Consider the following 19,027-nt stretch of genomic DNA (forward strand, 5'->3'; position numbering starts at 1 on the left):
TCATTCTCATCATCATATGGTAGCCAAGTCAGGAAGTCTACACTAAATCCTCTATAAAACTTCTTGAATAGATGGCCAATATCAAAATCAATTTGTTATGGACGATGTAGCCTCACCATAGCTCATGCACTACCAAATTCTTCCTTCTTTACCTCTATATTCTTCATCAAAATTGGAAGAAGGGAAACTCAGGCTTTTGAGATCAGGCCTCACAAACTTATGCATATACAAGTTAAGCCACAATTGTATCAGCCACTAGGGGCCACTAACAGTATGCACTGGTTCATCCTTTAGTAATTAAGTAGCCACCTGGTACATTAGATGATAAGTAGCTCCTAGCAGATATTTTCCAAGAGGGATATCCTTGCCTAATGCTAGGTGCTCCACCATGAGTTTGTGATTGTAGGTTGGACCATAAGATAACCCGTAGAAAATAAATTTTTCCAACCACATGTTCAGAAAAGCCACATATTCCCTTTCGCTGACAGCTGATCCATCTTCAGCGTGGTTTAGAATGTAACCGGCCCATCCTGTGTAGTCTGCTATTTTGGCTAATTTCTTGGAGCCAGCAGTCAAGTACTCGTAAGGCTGCATTGATCTAGTTATTCTAAGGCCGATCAACATGTAAACATCGACCTAGGTGATGGTCCTTGGCTCGTGACCAAAGTGAAAGCATTCAGGGCATTGGATTAGAAATAAGATGCAGCAATCAGAAGTGAGTCATTCCTCTCCATCCCGGACAATGAAAGGGTCAAGCATTGATTTAGATGATAAAGTTCCCAATCTCCACCCTTTTTCTCGAACATCCTACAAAACCAATTTCTCCATCCCTTAGGCATCTTTGGCCAATTTTGTTGGATTCATCATGAAGTGTAGTTTTTGATAAAAATATAAAACCTAGTGTTTGGGATGTTTTACTAGGAGAATTAAATGGAGCTAGATAAGTGCTTTTAAATTGTTTGCAATCTCGTAAAATACATAACTTGAGCTAGGAAAGTGATAAAATTGTGATTCCAATTTTGCTGATCTTATATGGACTTGCTCTAGTTAGGAAAAATGTTGAACTTGGAGTAAAGTTCATTTGAGTAGGGTCTTTCTATTTATCTTTTAATAAATGTTGTTTTCTAAGGAAATTCATAAGGATAAAAAAAAGTAACATATTGGCATGCAAATTTTTGTACAGTGTTAATGGGTTTTAGGGAAGCTAAGAAAAATATGAAATCTGTGTTTGACACTTTTCAATAGGGATAACTATTTTCTCTAAAATCAGCTCTTATAACTTGTCATTTATGTAAAGGGTGCTATACTTGTCTATTTGCCATGAAATTTTTACAGTAGCCTATTGGGATCATATATGAACCACTGTAATTTTTTTCAGAATTTATTGTACAATTTTGTTATATTTTCTTTATTTCACCTTAGTGTCCAAATGATTTAATAAAGACATTTAAATAAATTATTTGGGTTTGACCATCATATTTTCTAGAGTGTGTATGATGCCTATGAACTATTGGTACCTTTGGTTGTGCCCAATTTTGATTTCTTGTATGCAGTAAAATATTATGGCTCTGAAATTCAATTATAGAAGTTGTTTTGGAAAGATTCTATTGCTAGTTGTTTTGCATAGGCAAAACAGAGTTTGCTGTAAAAATGGATAATAACAAAGTTGTAGGGATTTCTTTATCTAGCTTGTGTCAAAATTTCAGGGCAATATGCCAAATAGTTTGGGAGTTATGGATGTTAGAATTGATCTCCCGAAATGCTTACTCTCTAGAATTTCTGGATAGACCTGGGAAGTTTACCTATTCTGGCTAGGATAGTTGTTGAAACAATTTTTGATGATTAAATAAAAGTTGTAGAAAATTTTATAAGATTTCTAGAATGTTTAGGATCATAGGATTTGGATGAGTAGAACTCTAGTTATGATCTAAACTTATAGCTGCCGTGTTGGTTCAGAAATGGACTTAGTGTGGATTCTTCAAATTTCTAGAGAAGAGATATGCACCCACTCAGTAAATAAGAATTTAACCTTGTATCATACTGATGACCTAATATGATAGTCATCATTTAACCATGCGCATTATCATGACATGTTATCCATGACCCTTCTTATGCATTCATGATTCTCACTTTTTCATATGCATGCAATAGGTGCGACGAAAGAAATCACCGTGTTGGAGTATGAGGCCGATCCCCAAGAAGAGCATCAGGAAGTGTGGCAATAGGAGGTCCTAGGAGAAGGCAAGCCCAATGGTGAATAGTTGCCCAAGTGCCCAGATCACCAGCCCTCAGCCTTTGTGAAAGGCATGCCCTGGAGCATTCTAAGCCTCCTATGTTTTCGAACTATGAACTTGAGTCCTTTTATGTTCATGCATTAAGTACTAGGAGTTGATTGGAACCAATTGCTGCATATATCTTCCTTATCCAGATTTACATATCTTGAAACCTATGTAGGTTCAGGATCGAATATATGCTTAGCCATGCTTAGTCGGTAGAACCATGTGGCAATCAATAAAGGAGACCGGGCGGGACTATGATAAAGAAGCAACAGGGGATGGAGGTCTTGGGAGCCTATTTATCCCTGTCTATGTTGGTTAAGGACCAATTCGTTGTACGTCCTCATGTCATATTGAATGCATGCCTAGCACTTAGCTAGCCGGATCCGATGATATGACCACGAAGCCGAGTAGCTTAATTCAGGCCAGGCCCCTAATAAGTGAAAGTGCGCACACTAGAGGTAGTAAGGATGTGTGGAGAGCCAATGGCTGTGAGCCCTAGGGTAGGACCGGGTCCTGATCTTTCTAGAAGATTGGTAGAATCTCGAAGGGTACGACGTTGATTGGACCAAAAGTGACTCGAGGCTACCTTCGCGGGGTGTGCCTCAGTTTGTGTTAGGAATAAATTCTCTAGCTAGGTAGGAATCGATTCGAATCACCATCTCTCCTGGATAGTGAGAACTTGACTGAGCAGCGACAACATAGAGTAATTTAATAGAAACTTGATGGTTATGATGTTGCTCAAATTATTCTTATACCAGGTATGGTTATTAATGCTTGTTAGCTTAATCAAGTGATTGCTCTAGTACAGGTGCTAATCTAGAGATGCTTAATTGAATAGTTATTCAAATTGATGCTAGAGGTACTAAATCACCAAGTTATATTACTTAAGCTTTTATGCAAAATGTTGTCTAGCTAACTCCAACTTTTGAAGCCATGCATACTCCTTGGCGTCTTATTATTTTGCTTTATGATGGGTAAGTCTAGCTGAGTATATTCTTGTACTTAGGGTTTATTCCCATTTGTTGCAAATGACGTGATGTACCATGGTTACTACAAGCATTGCATAACTCCTGTAGTGGATGGAGAGTAAGACTAAGGGCATAGTCATTCTATATCATCTCACCTATGTGCTTTTGTTGGAGATGATCCTAAACTGGTTATGTATTTGAACTATCGTGATGTTGCTTCAAAACTATGTTGCTCCCGCTACATCTAAATTGAGTTGTAATAACTTCATTGAAACTCTGATGTATGAGAACTATTTGTGAACCTATTGTAACATGTGACTAGTTGTGTTGAATCATGTATGATCCTGGTTTGTACGTTGGTTTGTTTGAGATCTTTCGTGATTTCATTGGACTACTGGGTTTATATGGGTTCAAGTATGATGGTTCGATTGCTTCGGTGTTTGTTATTATACTTGTGCTCTTATAGATTATGCAGTTCTGTTATAGCTGGTATTAGAGCAAGGTTCAACATTGAACTTGTCATATGTGAATTTAAAGCAAATGTTTTAATTTTTAAAATTATAAAGTATGCAGTGGTCATCTCCTTTATGCCCAATTAAGGACTATTAGGTGGCTATTTATTGACTAACATGGGATGGGTTTTTACTTTCATTGTCCATACAGCATGGTATTGTATGGATGTCATTCACTTGAGTGGTAATGTATGGATCGAATGCCTCTACGTCTAGGTAAGAAGGTAAGTTGATGAGTGGCATGACCACAAGATGTGAGCGTGTGGTCGAGGAGAGCTAGCTTTGACACGGCTGTATATGCATGCTTGCATGTGTGAATGGTGCATATTTAATTATGTGTAATAAATTGTCATTGGGTAGCTTTGATACATAAATATATATATTGGGATATATGGAAGTATTTAGTTTTACTGCTCACATATATTCAACCTAGAGCCCATATTACATTCTCATGCATTTAATTGTGGGGATGGGCTGAAATGAATCTTCTATAGGTACACTAACAATGAAACATCTAGCTCATTTAGTTATGATTATATTGAGAGAACATATGTATGCCACCGCGTATATCGTTAAGGATTAATTTTTTTTTCCTAAGTTTGTGAGGACGTATGGAATGTGCATGCATCATGATAAATCATTCATTCATATCATTACATTGTTCCTTCCCTTATAAGTTTGAGATTATGTTATGTAACCCTTTTCTATGATCGTGTTGTCTCACAGGAGTTATACCATTTTGATACAGATCGTAGCCCTAGGGGTCCATGTTGCAAGCGACACCTTTTTGGCACTATTTGGAACTCCCACCATACTGTGGAGGGTACTATACTCGGTCGGGTATGCGGAACCGCCTCACTACTTTTGAAGTGAAGTGGTAACTAAGGAACAATAGTGGTACGATGTACGGGTGACTGTCCTAGCCCATGCTGATCAACCATAGTGGCAAGGCTAGTGTCACGGAACTGACCAATTTATAAGAGCACAAGTACAAAAACAATCGCCGAAACAATCAAATTCTCGAACTTGAGCCCATATAAACCCGGTAGTCAACCGAAATCTCGAAGGATTTCAAACCAACTTGCATACAACCAAGATCACAGTAATCCAACATAACATATCGTACGTTACAACATTTCGCATACGTTCGCAAATAGGTTACATCATCACAGAGTCATCGTTATTACAAAACAAGTCTTGTAAAACATGCGGAAGCAAATAGTTTAACTCACACACCGAGTTCAAATACACATACTGGTTTGCTAATCACAGACTGCAAAAGCATTCAGATAAGAGAAAGGAGATCATGCCCATGATCTAGTCCTCATCACCCGCCGGGTGGAGACAATACTTGTAGAATCCCTGATATAGGAGGTCATCTGCAACAAGAGGGAATAAACCCTGAGTACGGGAATGTACTCAGCTAGACTTACCCGTCGAAAACCAAACAAATGACACCAAGGATTATGCATAGCTTAATGTAGTAGAGCTGGCTAACACTTTCTTTTTGCAGAAAAGCATAAGTAATAATGATCAATTCTTAACCTAACTAGCAGTGACTTTTTAGCCATTAACCTGTCATCTATATTAGCACCTGTACTAAGCAATCATTTTTATTAGGGTGCAAACATTAATAACCATATCAGGTATTCATTGTGGCAACCTTATCAACATCCATTTAACCATATCGTTAAATTAATTAAATCTGCGTTGCCGCTGCTCAGTCAAGTTCTCACTATCCGGGAGAGACGGCGATTCGAATCGATTCCTATCCAGCTGGAGGGGTATTCCTAAACACAAACCCTGCTTCCCCCATCAGGGTCGCAACAAGTCACCTTTGGTACAATTCAGGAGTCGCGGGTCCAAACAGATCAGCATTCTCAGAGAACCACTCTGCTAAGGTTGTTTGGGACTCTAACCCGCCTTGGACTTATGCCAATGGCTCTCCGCACATCCTTACTACCTCCAGAGTGCCGCCACTGCTCGCGTTCCCGGCCTGAATCGAGCTACTAGGCTTCACGGTCGGAACGACTTACCTGGCCAGCTAAGTGTTAGGCTGCGTTCAACATGACATGAGGACGTACAGCGTATCGGTCCTTAAACGATGCAGACGGAGTCACTATGTTCAAACCTACACAAGACCCCGCCCGGTCTTAATTCATTATTCACATGGTTCTTTTCCACGATAGCAAATATAGCCAACCATGATCCACCTCATCCTAAAGCTCACAGGTGACAGGAAATCACCTGACTTCTACCGCACTAAGCATGGCTAAGCATTTAACCCGTTCCTGAACTTAATTAGGATTCCAGTGCGATATCTGGACAAGGAAGGATATATAATGCAGCAATTGGTTCCAACCAATTCCTATACTTAATGCATCATCAACAATAAAAGATACTCAATGTATTTGTGAAAACATAGGAGGCTTAATATGCTCCGGGGCTTGCCTTTCAGGAATGAGGAAGGCTGGTGGTCAGGGCACTCGGGCAATTCCTCCGCGGCGACTGCTTTGTCGGCTTCCTGCACCTCGGGTTCCTCCTCCTGGTTGGCTCCCTCGAACTCCAGCAATGTCACTCCCTCCGGCACACCTATTGCATGAATGCGCAAGATAAATATCATGGATGCACATGTACGAATGTCGGGGATGCTCGGGGAATGCACATGTTCACTGTAGTTTGCATATTCCAACTTAAGCCCTATTCAAATCACTTTCACTTACCATGTTTATATAACCTAAGGTATAATTGCTCATCTTCCGTTAATGACCTAGCACCTGCACCTAAGCATATTCTCAAGTTAGGCTAACCCCTAAAACAATCAATGAGAACATTGCACAAGCACACACTCAAGCATTTGTATTACAACCAAATGGAGACTATATATCGGTATAGTAAACTAGCCATAACTAGAGATTTATAAATCCAATTGATATGCAACAAGACAACCTGGAAAGCTTATAAAATTGTCTACAAAACATTTTCAGACCTCAAAGCATGATTCTAACCTTTACCAGGTCGAACTCATAAATCAATAGAACTCTGTCCTCACAAGGCAGAGAACAAGCAAAGACTAGAACCTAACTTTAAACAGGATAACAACATGCCCCAAGTAGACTACCATAAAAATTTCACACCATTTGAGTAAGTATAACAACCTACACAAAAATGGTAAGGCAGAATGACTTAAAATGGCATAATTAGGAAACCTTAGTGAAAAGTGTCAAGCAATAGATTTCATATTTTTCCTAGCATCTATAAGGTACCAAGATACTACCTACCAAGTTTCATGGCCATAGGATTCATAAATAATTTACTAAAATTCACCCAAGTATCTACCAATGATAAAAGGAAAATCTATAACTCAAAAACTACACATGCAATGACTCTCAAATTTTAACCAGATCTTCTACTATACAAGACTAGCTTACCCACAAAATTTCATAATTTTTGGATCACAGAAACTCAAGATATGATTTAAACAAGTTTGCATGCATTCAAAAACACTTTTCAAGTTCCTATTTAATTCATCCAAAATTTCTACATAATGTGTTCAAGACATATTTTTCTTAAATACTAGACCTAACTATGAGTCTAACAAAATTGGAACCATCCAATTTGGATCTACATAACAGGAGATACAAAAATATCAAATCAGCATTCAAAACTGCATTTTTGAACTAGCCCTAAGAACTTCAGCCACTGACACGCGGGACCCGGGTGTCAGCTGACCCCACCGGTCAGTGACAGCGAAACAGGGGAGGCACGACGACGGCGCGGCACACGGTGAAGCTCGCCGATGGTGGCTCCTCCGGCGAAAGCGACGGCACCGGCGTGCTCGCCTCGACGAACCGCATCTAGCCATGTCCTACACGCAACCTCTACCGAACCCTAGGTACGTCGGCCATGGCGCATGGCGGCTCGGCCATGGCGCATGGCGGAGCTCCGGCGAAGTACGGCACCCAATGCCCTGTTAAGGTGCATGTAGGCCTCCTGGGATCACGGTGGACCTATCTATTCTACCGCTATAGGCTGAGGTGAAGTGCTCGAGCGTGGCCACGAGAGGTCACCGGCGGCGACCATGGCGCGGCGGTGCGCGGCCGTGTTCTGGCTCGGCCGGACTGGCTTCACCGGTAACATCAACGCTAGAGCAACTACACGTGCTAGGGAAGACGGAACGAAGGCTAGGGAAGAAGGAGTGGTGCGGTGATGCTCTGGCCACGACGAATCGCAACACCGGCGAGGTCCGGCAATGGCTACGGCGTCGGAAAAAGGCCAAGGGACCTCACCTAAGGTCGATTTGATGCTACAAGTCGGTGGAGACGATGGAGCTAAGCAATGCGAAGCTTCTAGCTAGCTGGAGCGAAGTAGAAGGCGATGGCGAGCGCTCTATGCGTTGGCGGAGCTGCTCGGCGGGACAATGGCGGGCGGTGGCTCCGCTTTGGCGCTTCTGGCGAGCAGAAGAAGTGAAGGAGGCAGAGCGCGTGCGGAGGGCAGCACGGCGTTCGCCACTTCAAGCCGGCCAGCACGCGGTGCGGTCAGGACAAGCCGAGCATGTGGCGGACACGCGGCAGCCATCATCTGATCTCGGTCGGACATGACTGGTCTGAAGCTCGCGTTTCAGAGTTCATCGATTCCGACTGATAGGCGAAGTTTAACACTGATTTACTCCTAAATCATGGTGATATAGCTCAAGGTGTAATTGACAAAGTTGAACATCTACATGTGAACTACAACTTTTACAATTGGAGCTCGATCTGGTTTGGCTTTGTTTGGGAGATACACTACGCTAAACATCAGTACATGGAACTGAAACTTGCAAAGTGACTTAGAAAATTTTCAGAGTTACAAAATAGATCTCCAAACTGACTTGTGGGTCCTTTTTGAACATGTTGTGCACATTTTTATGACTTGGCTTCTAAACAAAGTTTGTTCCTTATTAAATTTGCTACAACTTTGTTTTAGGTTGCTCAGACATGCAAACATCCTAAGCTACACTTTTTAAACAGTCAAACACAGGAGCTCTAGGGGTCCAAATTGGTCAACCATGACTTGGAAACCTAATTAGGCAAAATGATCAACATGAACAATGTTCCAAATGACATTTTATGTGTAACTAAGTTACTTACAAGCATTTCTAGCCACACCATGCATTGGTCACACAAGAATCAATCAAGGTATGTACTGAAACAATGAAAAACACAAGAAATGTTACAAATGTTTCATAGTCATGTTTCACACGTTTCATGATCTCGTTGCATAGTATTAACTAACCTTGTTTCACTAAGTGAGTGGCACATGTTGCACTTAAGTGTTGCACACTTTACATTTCATAAAAGAACAACACACATGAAATATACAACATGTTGCAATGTTTCGAAATTATGTTTCATGTGCTATAAAGTTCACGAAGGGATGCATGATGCTCATGTTCATGAAATGTAGTGCAAATGTGGAAGCTAAACACCAGGGGTGTTACAGCCCTCCCCCCTTATAAAAATCTCATCCCGAGATTTGAAAAGCGTACCATTGTTGATAGAATTCCTTATAACCATCCCTCAAATAGTCTTCCCTTTCCCACGTTGCATCGCGTTCACTACCCTGATTGCTCCACATGACTTTGTAGAACTTGACTACCCGACTCCGAGTCACTCGCTCACGAGTGTCAATCACTCGAACCGGCTTTTCCTCAAAGGTCAAATCAGATTTTAACTCGATATCCCCCAATGGAACTCTCTCTTCAGGGACGCGAAGACATTTCTTCAATTGAGATACATGAAAGACATTGAAGATAGCACTCATCTCAGGAGGTAATTGAATCTTGTACGCCACTTTACCACTTTGTCCAATGATTTCAAACGGACCAACATATCTCGGCGCAAGCTTTCGCTTCACGCCAAAGCGTTGGACACTCTTCATAGGTGAGACTTTTAGATAAACGAAGTCTCCAACTTCGAACTCAATAGGTTTCCTACGTCGATCAGCATAACTTTTTTGCCTAGCTTGAGCTACGGCCATGTTGGTCTGGATAGTACGGACTTGTTCTTCAGCTTCTTGAACGAAATCAATTCCATAATATCTCCTTTCACCGGCTTCTACCCAGTTCAACGGGGTTCTACACTTCCGGCCATACAAAGCTTCAAACGGTGCCATCTTTATGCTCTCTTGATAACTATTATTGTACGAGAATTCAGCTAGGGGTAACCATTTTTCCCATGAGCCCTTAGCTGAGATGACACAAGCTCTCAACATATCTTCTAAGATTTGATTCACTCGTTTAGTTTGCCCATTGGTTTGCGGATGATAGGCAGAACTTCTTACGAGCTTAGTCCCTAATAATCCGTGTAAGTGCTCCCAAAAGCGAGCAGTGAACTGTGGTCCTCTATCTGAGACAATAGTACGAGGGATCCCATGAAGTTGGACTATCTGGTTGAAGTACAACTCCGCATAGTCGGTTGGATGAAAGTCTGCGGACCGGAATGAAGTGTGCCGACTTGGTCAGTCGGTCCACAATTACCCAAATTGAGTTAAAATTCCTCTAAGTGGTAGGGAGTCCAACTATAAAATCCATACTTATCTCTTCCCATTTCCAACCTGGAATAGAGAGTGGCTGAAGTAATCCAGCTTTCATGTGTACCGCCTTAACCCGACAACAAGTGTCACACCTAGCCACATAAGCGGCTATCTCTTTCTTCATTTTGGTCCACCAAAATCGAGGCTTTAAATCATGATACATTTTTACTACTACCAGGATGAATAGATAGTTTAGAGGAATGAGCTTCGGATATGATTTGATTTCTAAGCTCTCTATCCTTCGGAACTACCAACCTATCCTTGAACCATAACACGCCTTCCTCATCTACTCGAAAATGTTTGGTTTCTTGCTCTTTCATCTTGCGCTTGATGTGAAACACACCTGCATCTGTCTTCTGTAACTCGACAATTCGACTCTGTAGAGTACAACTGACAGTGATGTTGTGCAGGACTACAGGATGAAGGAGCTTTGACAAATGGACATCACTCTCAATCAACGAGTGGCAATGAGACTTTCTGCTTAAGGCATCCGCAACGACGTTTGCCTTGCCCGGGTGATAGTGCACTTGAAGGTTATAATCTTTGATCAACTCGAGCCATCTTCTCTGACGCATATTTAACTCTGGTTGAGTGAAGATGTACTTGAGACTTTTATGATCAGTGTAGATGTTGCACACATTGCCAAGTAGATAATGTCTCCAGGCCTTCAAAGCATGAACAACTGCAGCGAGTTCCAAGTCATGCGTTGGATAATTCACTTCATGCTTCCGAAGTTGGTGAGAGGTATAAGCGATGACTCTACCCTCTTGCATAAGAACACCTCCTAACCCAATACCTGATGCATCACAGAACACATCAAAAGGTTTCTCGATATCCGGTTGCGCCAGAACCGGAGCCGATGTTAGAAGAGTTCGCAGGGTATGGAAAGCCGCATCATACTCAGGAGTCCAGACAAACTTCATGTCTTTTTGCAGCAATCGAGTCATAGGCTTGGCTATTTTAGAGAAATCCGAGATGAAGCGACGATAATAGCCAGCCAACCCCAGAAAACTCCGAACCTCGTGCACCAAGATGGGAGCCTTCCAGTTCAATACTTCTTGCACCTTGGTGGGATCAACCATAATTCCACCATCGGACAACACGTGTCCAAGAAAAGGTACCTCACGAAGCCAAAATTTACATTTGCTGAACTTTGCATACAGATGGTGTTCTCGCAATCTAGTAAGAACCACTCGCAAATGTTCAACATGATCTTCTTCATTCTTGGAATAGACCAGGATGTCATCTATAAATACTACCACAAATTTGTCCAACTCGGGCATAAACACTGAATTCATCAGATACATAAAATGTGCGGGGGCATTAATCAATCCAAAAGACATAACCAGGTACTCATATAGACCATATCTTGTAGAGAATGCAGTTTTTGGGACATCCTCAGGCCGAATTTTGATTTGATGATACCCAGATCTCAAATCAATCTTGGAAAAGACTTTTGCTTTAGATAACTGATCAAACAATATATCTATGCGTGGCAGAGGGTACTTATTCTTGATTGTAACTGCATTCAAGGGTCTATAATCTACACACATGCGTAGAGATTGATCCTTCTTCTTCACAAAGATGGCTGGGCACCCCCACGGAGATGAACTAGGGTGGATAAGGCCTTTCTTTAGCAGTTCATTCAACTAGGTCTTAAGTTCAGCTAGTTCATTGGGAGGCATTCTATATGGCCTTCTAGATATGGGAGCTATACCAGGAAGCAACTCTATCTTGAATTCTACTTCTCGATCCAGGGGCAATCCAGGCAAATCATCGGGAAAAACATCCGGAAAGTCACACACGATAGGGATATCTACCAGAGATTTTGCTTACACCGCATTAGTTGTGCAAGAAAGATTGATGTCTCGGGGTAACTGTACAAGAAAACCCTCCTGATTACCAGGATCTCTGAGCATAACTACCCTAGTCGATGTATCGATAAGCACTCCATGATGGCTCATCTAGTTCATTCCCAATATCACATCGATACCTAGCCCGGGTAAAACTACCAGATCAACCTGATAACTTCGCCCCTCTATCACAAATTGTACATCCCCAACTACCAGCTTGGTTGGGATAATACCACTGGCAGCCCTAATACAATAACCCTCACCCTCAATAGTATATGTTTTCTGTATAAACTTGGATGCAAATGCTGGACTAATGAAGGAATGCGAAGCACCTGAATCAAATAGTATAACTGCGGGGTGTTGGTCAATCAGAAACTTACCGGCAGTCACTACCTCTTCGGAAGGAATCTCAGTAATATTAGTGTGGTTCACTTGCCCCTGACGGCCACCCTGGTAATTATTCTTCTTAGGGTAAGGGCATTCCCTTGCCCAGTGGCCTGTCTTGTTGCAGTTCTAGCATGGCATGTTGCTTGGGGGAGCCCTAGAACTACCCTGACTGGTAGTGCCCTTGGGAAGAGCAACTGTAAATGCCTTGCGGAACCCAGTCTTGGCGGGATTCTTTCTCTGTGGTGGGCGAAACTTGGCGGCTAACGCTGGAGGACGGAATGAAGTCCTTTGTGCGACGGGAGCCTTAGATTGTGAGGCACCCGCCTCATAGGCCCTCTTACGACTTTTCGAAGCCGCATATACAGCATTGTTGTTCTCTTGTGATAAAGCATCACTCACAAACTCATTAAAATGAGCGCACTTGCAATTGCCCATGGTCTTCATCAGTTTGGGGCTAAGTCCCCGCTTGAAGCTTGCAATCTTCTTGGCATCTGTGTCCACAAACTCAGTAGCATACCTTGCAAGGTTGTTGAAAGCTTGTAGGTATTCAGTCAGGCTCTTGTTTCCCTGAGTCAGCTTCATGAACTCTGTATGTTTGATCGCCATAAGACCAGGAGGAATGTAATTTCCCCTGAAAGCAGACTTGAACTGATCCCAAGTGATTTGGGCATTAGCAGGCATAGTGGACCGATGATGACTCCACCAGATGCCAGCAGGCCCATGAAGTTGGTGCGATGCGTACTCAGTTTTTAGCACCTCAGTCAAGCGGAGCAGACAGAACTTCTGCTCGAGAGTATTTAACCACTCATTAGCTTGTAGAGGCTCCTCAGCCTCCTTGAAGATTGGGGGTTTCGTGTCAAGGAAATCCTTGAAATCACTGTATTGATTTGGATCCGGTCCTTGTCGTGGACCACGGCCATCATGATTCGCAATCGTACAGAGGGCCTCGGCCATAGTGCGCTGTCCTTCCGCAAGCATTGCTATTAGTTCTGTTGGTGTGGGTGGTGGTGGCGGAAGATCATCATCATCACTCACACCGGTGGAACGAGTACGAGGCATCTGCACAATGCGCAACCAGTAATTATTGATGATGTCAGCACATTGGAGAGGAACAATATAATCATGCCAAACTGAATTTACTGATGAGAATAAAAGCTTCATACAATAAACAGAGGCAATAATTTATTCCCCAATCACCACATCATCAAGTAGATTACTAGCGCCATACGCAGTGCATTCCAACACGACAAGTTTTAAACTTCACCAACGTTACACATCCCAAAGGGAGCGAATTAAAATATATTACCAGTATGACTGCAAAAGCTTAATTCGTGAGACTTGCTAACGAACCACTCGTCGAAGTGATTACTGTCCACATTGGAGACACCTTGGACTTCTTCTGGGTATTCCTCTCCTTCTAACTTCTTGCCGAGAGATTTCACTTTATACTTGGGACAAGCAATTATAAGGGAGGGAGTAATGCAATATGAATGTCATGAGTGAATATGATGCATGCTCGTTCCGTACGTCCTCACAAACCTAAGAAAATTTAAGCTTTAGCGGAATATACGGTGGCATACATACGTTCTCTCAATTAGCAGTAACTAGTCGATCTACACGGTGCGTTGTTAGCGTACCTGCAGAAAAACTTCATTGCAGCCCAACCCAACAAGATATAATGCTAATTACACAAACAGTACTAAGATACTTTCCATATATACATCCCCCGATATATATACTTCGGCATCCAAACTACCCGACAAATTACCCACAATTAAGTACTTTCATATATACATGTATGCAACATGTAAATACTCCAGTAACCACAACTAGCTCTCCCCTAGACCGACGGTTGGACGGTCATGCTCTCTCAACTCACACTTACCTTAGCGTAGAGGCAATTGATCCATACATTACCATTCAACGAATGGCACCCATGCAATATCACGCCGCATGGACGACGAAATAGAGACAATCAATTCCCCCAAGTTAGTAATTATATATAAGCCACCTAGAAGTCCTTAAGTGGGCTATAAGGGATGTGATCACCAGTATACCATAAAATTTTTGATTTTTTGAACACTTATATATAACTATAAGTTTTGAAAACCATTTTAACAACAAAAGCTTTTTGTTTTAAATAGCCGTAAGACATGTTTAATGTTTAATCTAGCTCCGATACCAGCTGTCACAGAACCGACCAATTTATAAGAGCACAAGTACAAAAACAATCGCCGAAATAATCAAATTCTCGAACTTGAGCCCATATAAACCCGGTAGTCAACCGAAATCTCGAAGGATTTCAAACCAACTTGCATACAACTAAGATCACAGTAATCCAACATAACATATCGCACGTTACAACATTTCGTATACGTTCGCAAATAGGTTACATCATCACAGAGTCATCGTTATTACAAAACAAGTCTTGTAAAACATGCGGAAGCAAATAGTTTAACTCACACACCGAGTTCAAATACACATACTGGTTTGCTGATCACAGACTGCAAAAGCATTCAGATAAGAGAAAGGAGATCATGCCCATGATCTAGTCCTCATCACCCGCCGGGTGGAGACAATACTTGCAGAATCCCTGATATAGGAGGTCATCTGCAACAAGAGGGAATAAACCCTGAGTACGGGAATGTACTCAGCTAGACTTACCCGTCGAAAACCAAACAAATGATACCAAGGATTATGCATAGCTTAATGTAGTGGAGCTGGCTGACACTTTCTTTTTGCAGAAAAGCATAAGTAATAATGATCAATTCTTAACCTAACTAGCAGTGACTTTTTAGCCATTAACCTGTCATCTATATTAGCACCTGTACTAAGCAATCATTTTTATTAGGGTGCAAACATTAATAACCATATCAGGTATTCATTGTGGCAACCTTATCATCATCCATTTAACCATATCGTTAAATTAATTGAATCTATGTTGCCGCTGCTCAGTCAAGTTCTCACTATCCGGGAGAGATGGCGATTCGAATCGATTCCTATCCAGCTGGAGGGGTATTCCTAAACACAAACCCTACTTCCCCCGTCAGGGTCGCAACAAGTCACCTTTGGTACAATTCAGGAGTCGCGGGTCTGAACAGATCGGCATTCTCAGAGAACCACTCTGCCAATGTTGTTTGGGACTCTAACCCGCCTTGGACTTATGCCAATGGCTCTCCGCACATCCTTACTACCTCCAGAGTGCCACCACTGCTCGTGTTCCCGGCCTGAATCGAGCTACTAGGCTTCACGGTCGGAACAACTTATCCGGCCAGCTAAGTGTTAGGCTGCGTTCAACATGACCTGAGGACGTACAGCGTATCGGTCCTTAAACGACGCAGACGGAGTCACTATGTTCAAACCTACACAAGACCCCGCCCGGTCTTAATTCATTATTCACATGGTTCTTTTCCACGATAGCAAATATAGCCAACCGTGATCCACCTCATCCTAAAGCTCGCAGGTGACAGGAAATCACCTAACTTCTACCGCACTAAGCATGGCTAAGCATTTAACCCGTTCCTGAACTTAATTAGGATTCCAGTGCGATATCTGGACAAGGAAGGATATATAATGCAGCAATTGGTTCCAACCAATTCCTATACTTAATGCATCATCAACAATAAAAGATACTCAATGTATTTGTGAAAACATAGGAGGCTTAATATGCTCTGGGGCTTGCCTTTCAGGAACGAGGAAGGCTGGTGGTCAGGGCACTCGGGCAATTCCTCCGCGGCGACTGCTTTGTCGGCTTCCTACACCTCGGGTTCCTTCTCCTGGTTGGCTCCCTCGAACTCCAGCAATGTCACTCCCTCCGGCACACCTATTGCATGAATGCGCAAGATAAATATCATGGATGCACATGTACGAATGTCGGGGATGCTCGGGGAATGCACATGTTCGCTGTAGTTTGCATATTCCAACTTAAGCCCTATTCAAATCACTTTCACTTACCACGTTTATATAACCTAAGGTATAATTGCTCATCTTCCGTTAATGACCTAGCACCTGCACCTAAGCATATTCTCAAGTTAGGCTAACCCCTAAAACAATCAATGAGAACATTGCACAAGCACACACTCAAGCATTTGTATTACAACCAAATGGAGACTATATATCGGTACAGTAAACTAGCCATAACTGGAGATTTATAAATCCAATTGATATGCAACAAGACAACCTGGAAATCTTATAAAATTGTCTACAAAACATTTTCAGACCTCAAAGCATGATTCTAACCTTTACCAGGTCGAACTCATAAATCAATAGAACTCTGTCCTCACAAGGCAGAGAACAAGCAAAGACTGGAACCTAACTTTAAACAGCTGTAGTTTCTAAACTACTAGGCCAAATGCCCTCAAATTTTGACAGGAGCTAGATACATAAGTTATCTACAGCTTTTGTATTCATCACAATCACAGAAAACTAAAATATCATGGGGAACTTTCCAAAGTCCCCAGATCTTGTCCAGAGGGACATGATGCAACAAATAATTGTTAACTAATGATATGAACACTTAATTGGACAAAACCAACTTTACTGACATATCACACATATCACAAGCACACCAGAAAGTAGGGTGTTCATCTCCAAAACATTTCTTTTAATATCTTTCTTAATTTATTTAATTAATTAGTGGAAATAGTAAACATATATGAAAGCTACACCATTAATTCTACAAAAATTACAGTAGACACAACATGCCCCAAGTAGACTACCATAAAAATTTCACACCATTTGAGTAAGTATAACAACCTACACAAAAATGGTAAGGCAGAATGACTTAAAATGGCATAATTAGGAAACCTTAGTGAAAAGTGTCAAGCAACAGATTTCATATTTTTCCTAGCATCTATAAGGTACCAAGATACTACCTACCAAGTTTCATGGCCATAGGATTCATAAATAATTTACTAAAATTCACCCAAGTATCTACCAATGATAAAAGGAAAATCTATAACTCAAAAACTACACATGCAATGACTCTCAAATTTTAACCAGATCTTCTACTATACAAGACTAGCTTACCCACAAAATTTCATAATTTTTGGATCACAGAAACTCAAGATATGATTTAAACAAGTTTGCATGCATTCAAAAACACTTTTCAAGTTCCTATTTAATTCATCCAAAATTTCTACATAATGTGTTCAAAACATATTTTTCTTAAATACTAGACCTAACTGTGAGTCTAACAAAATTGGAACCATCCAATTTGGATCTACATAACAGGAGATACAAAAATATCAAATCAGCATTCAAAACTGCATTTTTAAACTAGCCCTAAGAACTTCAGCCACTGACACGCGGGACCCGGGTGTTAGCTGACCCCACCGGTCAGTGACAGCAAAACAGGGGAGGCACGACGACGGCGCGGCACACGGTGAAGCTCGCCGACGGCGGCTCCTCCGGCGAAAGCGACGGCACCGGCGTGCTCGCCTCGACGAACCGCATCTAGCCATGTCCTACACGCAACCTCTACCGAACCCTAGGTACGTCGGCCATGGCGCACGGCGGCTCAGCCATGGTGCATGGCAGAGCTCCGACGAAGTACAGTGCCCAATGCCCTGTTAAGGTGCACGTAGGCCTCCTAGGATCACGGCGGACCTATCTATTCTACCGCTATAGGCTGAGGTGAAGTGCTCGAGCGTGGCCACGGGAGGTCACCGGCGGCGACCATGGCGCGGCGGTGCGCGGCCGTGTTCTGGCTCGGCCGGACTGGCTTCACCGGTAACATCAACGCTAGAGCAACTACGCGTGCTAGGGAAGACGGAACGAAGGCTAGGGAAGAAGGAGTGGTGCGGTGATGCTCTGGCCACGACGAATCGCAACACCAGCGAGGTCCGGCCATGGCTACGGCGTCGGAAAAAGGCCAAGGGACCTCACCTAAGGTCGATTTGACGCTACATGTCGGTGGAGACGATGGAGCTAAGCAATGCGAAGCTTCCAGCTAGCTGGAGTGAGGTAGAAGGCGATGGCGAGCGCTCTATGCGTCGGTGGAGCTGCTCGGCGGGACAATGGCGGGCAGTGGCTCCGCTTCGGCGCTTCTGGCGAGCAGAAGAAGTGAAGGAGGAGGCAGAGCGCATGCGGAGGGCAGCAGGGCGTTCGCCACTTCAAGCCGGCCAGCGCGCGGCGCGGTCAGGACGAGCCGGGCGCGTGGTGGACACGCGGCGGCCATCATCTGTTCTCGGTCGAACATGACCGGTCTGAAGCTCGCATTTCAGAGTTCATCGATTCCGACTGACAGGCGAAGTTTAACACTGATTTACTCCTAAACCGTGGTGATATAGCTGAAGGTGTAATTGACAAAGTTGAACATCTACATGTGAACTACAACTTTTAGAATTGGAGCTCGATCTGGTTTGGCTTTGTTTGGGAGATACACTGCGCTAAACATCAGTACATGGAACTGAAACTTGCAAAGTGACTTAGAAAATTTTCAGAGTTACAAAATA

This window comes from Miscanthus floridulus, chromosome 13 (assembly GCF_019320115.1).
Source record: "Miscanthus floridulus cultivar M001 chromosome 13, ASM1932011v1, whole genome shotgun sequence".
In the NCBI taxonomy this organism is placed as follows: domain Eukaryota; kingdom Viridiplantae; phylum Streptophyta; class Magnoliopsida; order Poales; family Poaceae; genus Miscanthus; species Miscanthus floridulus.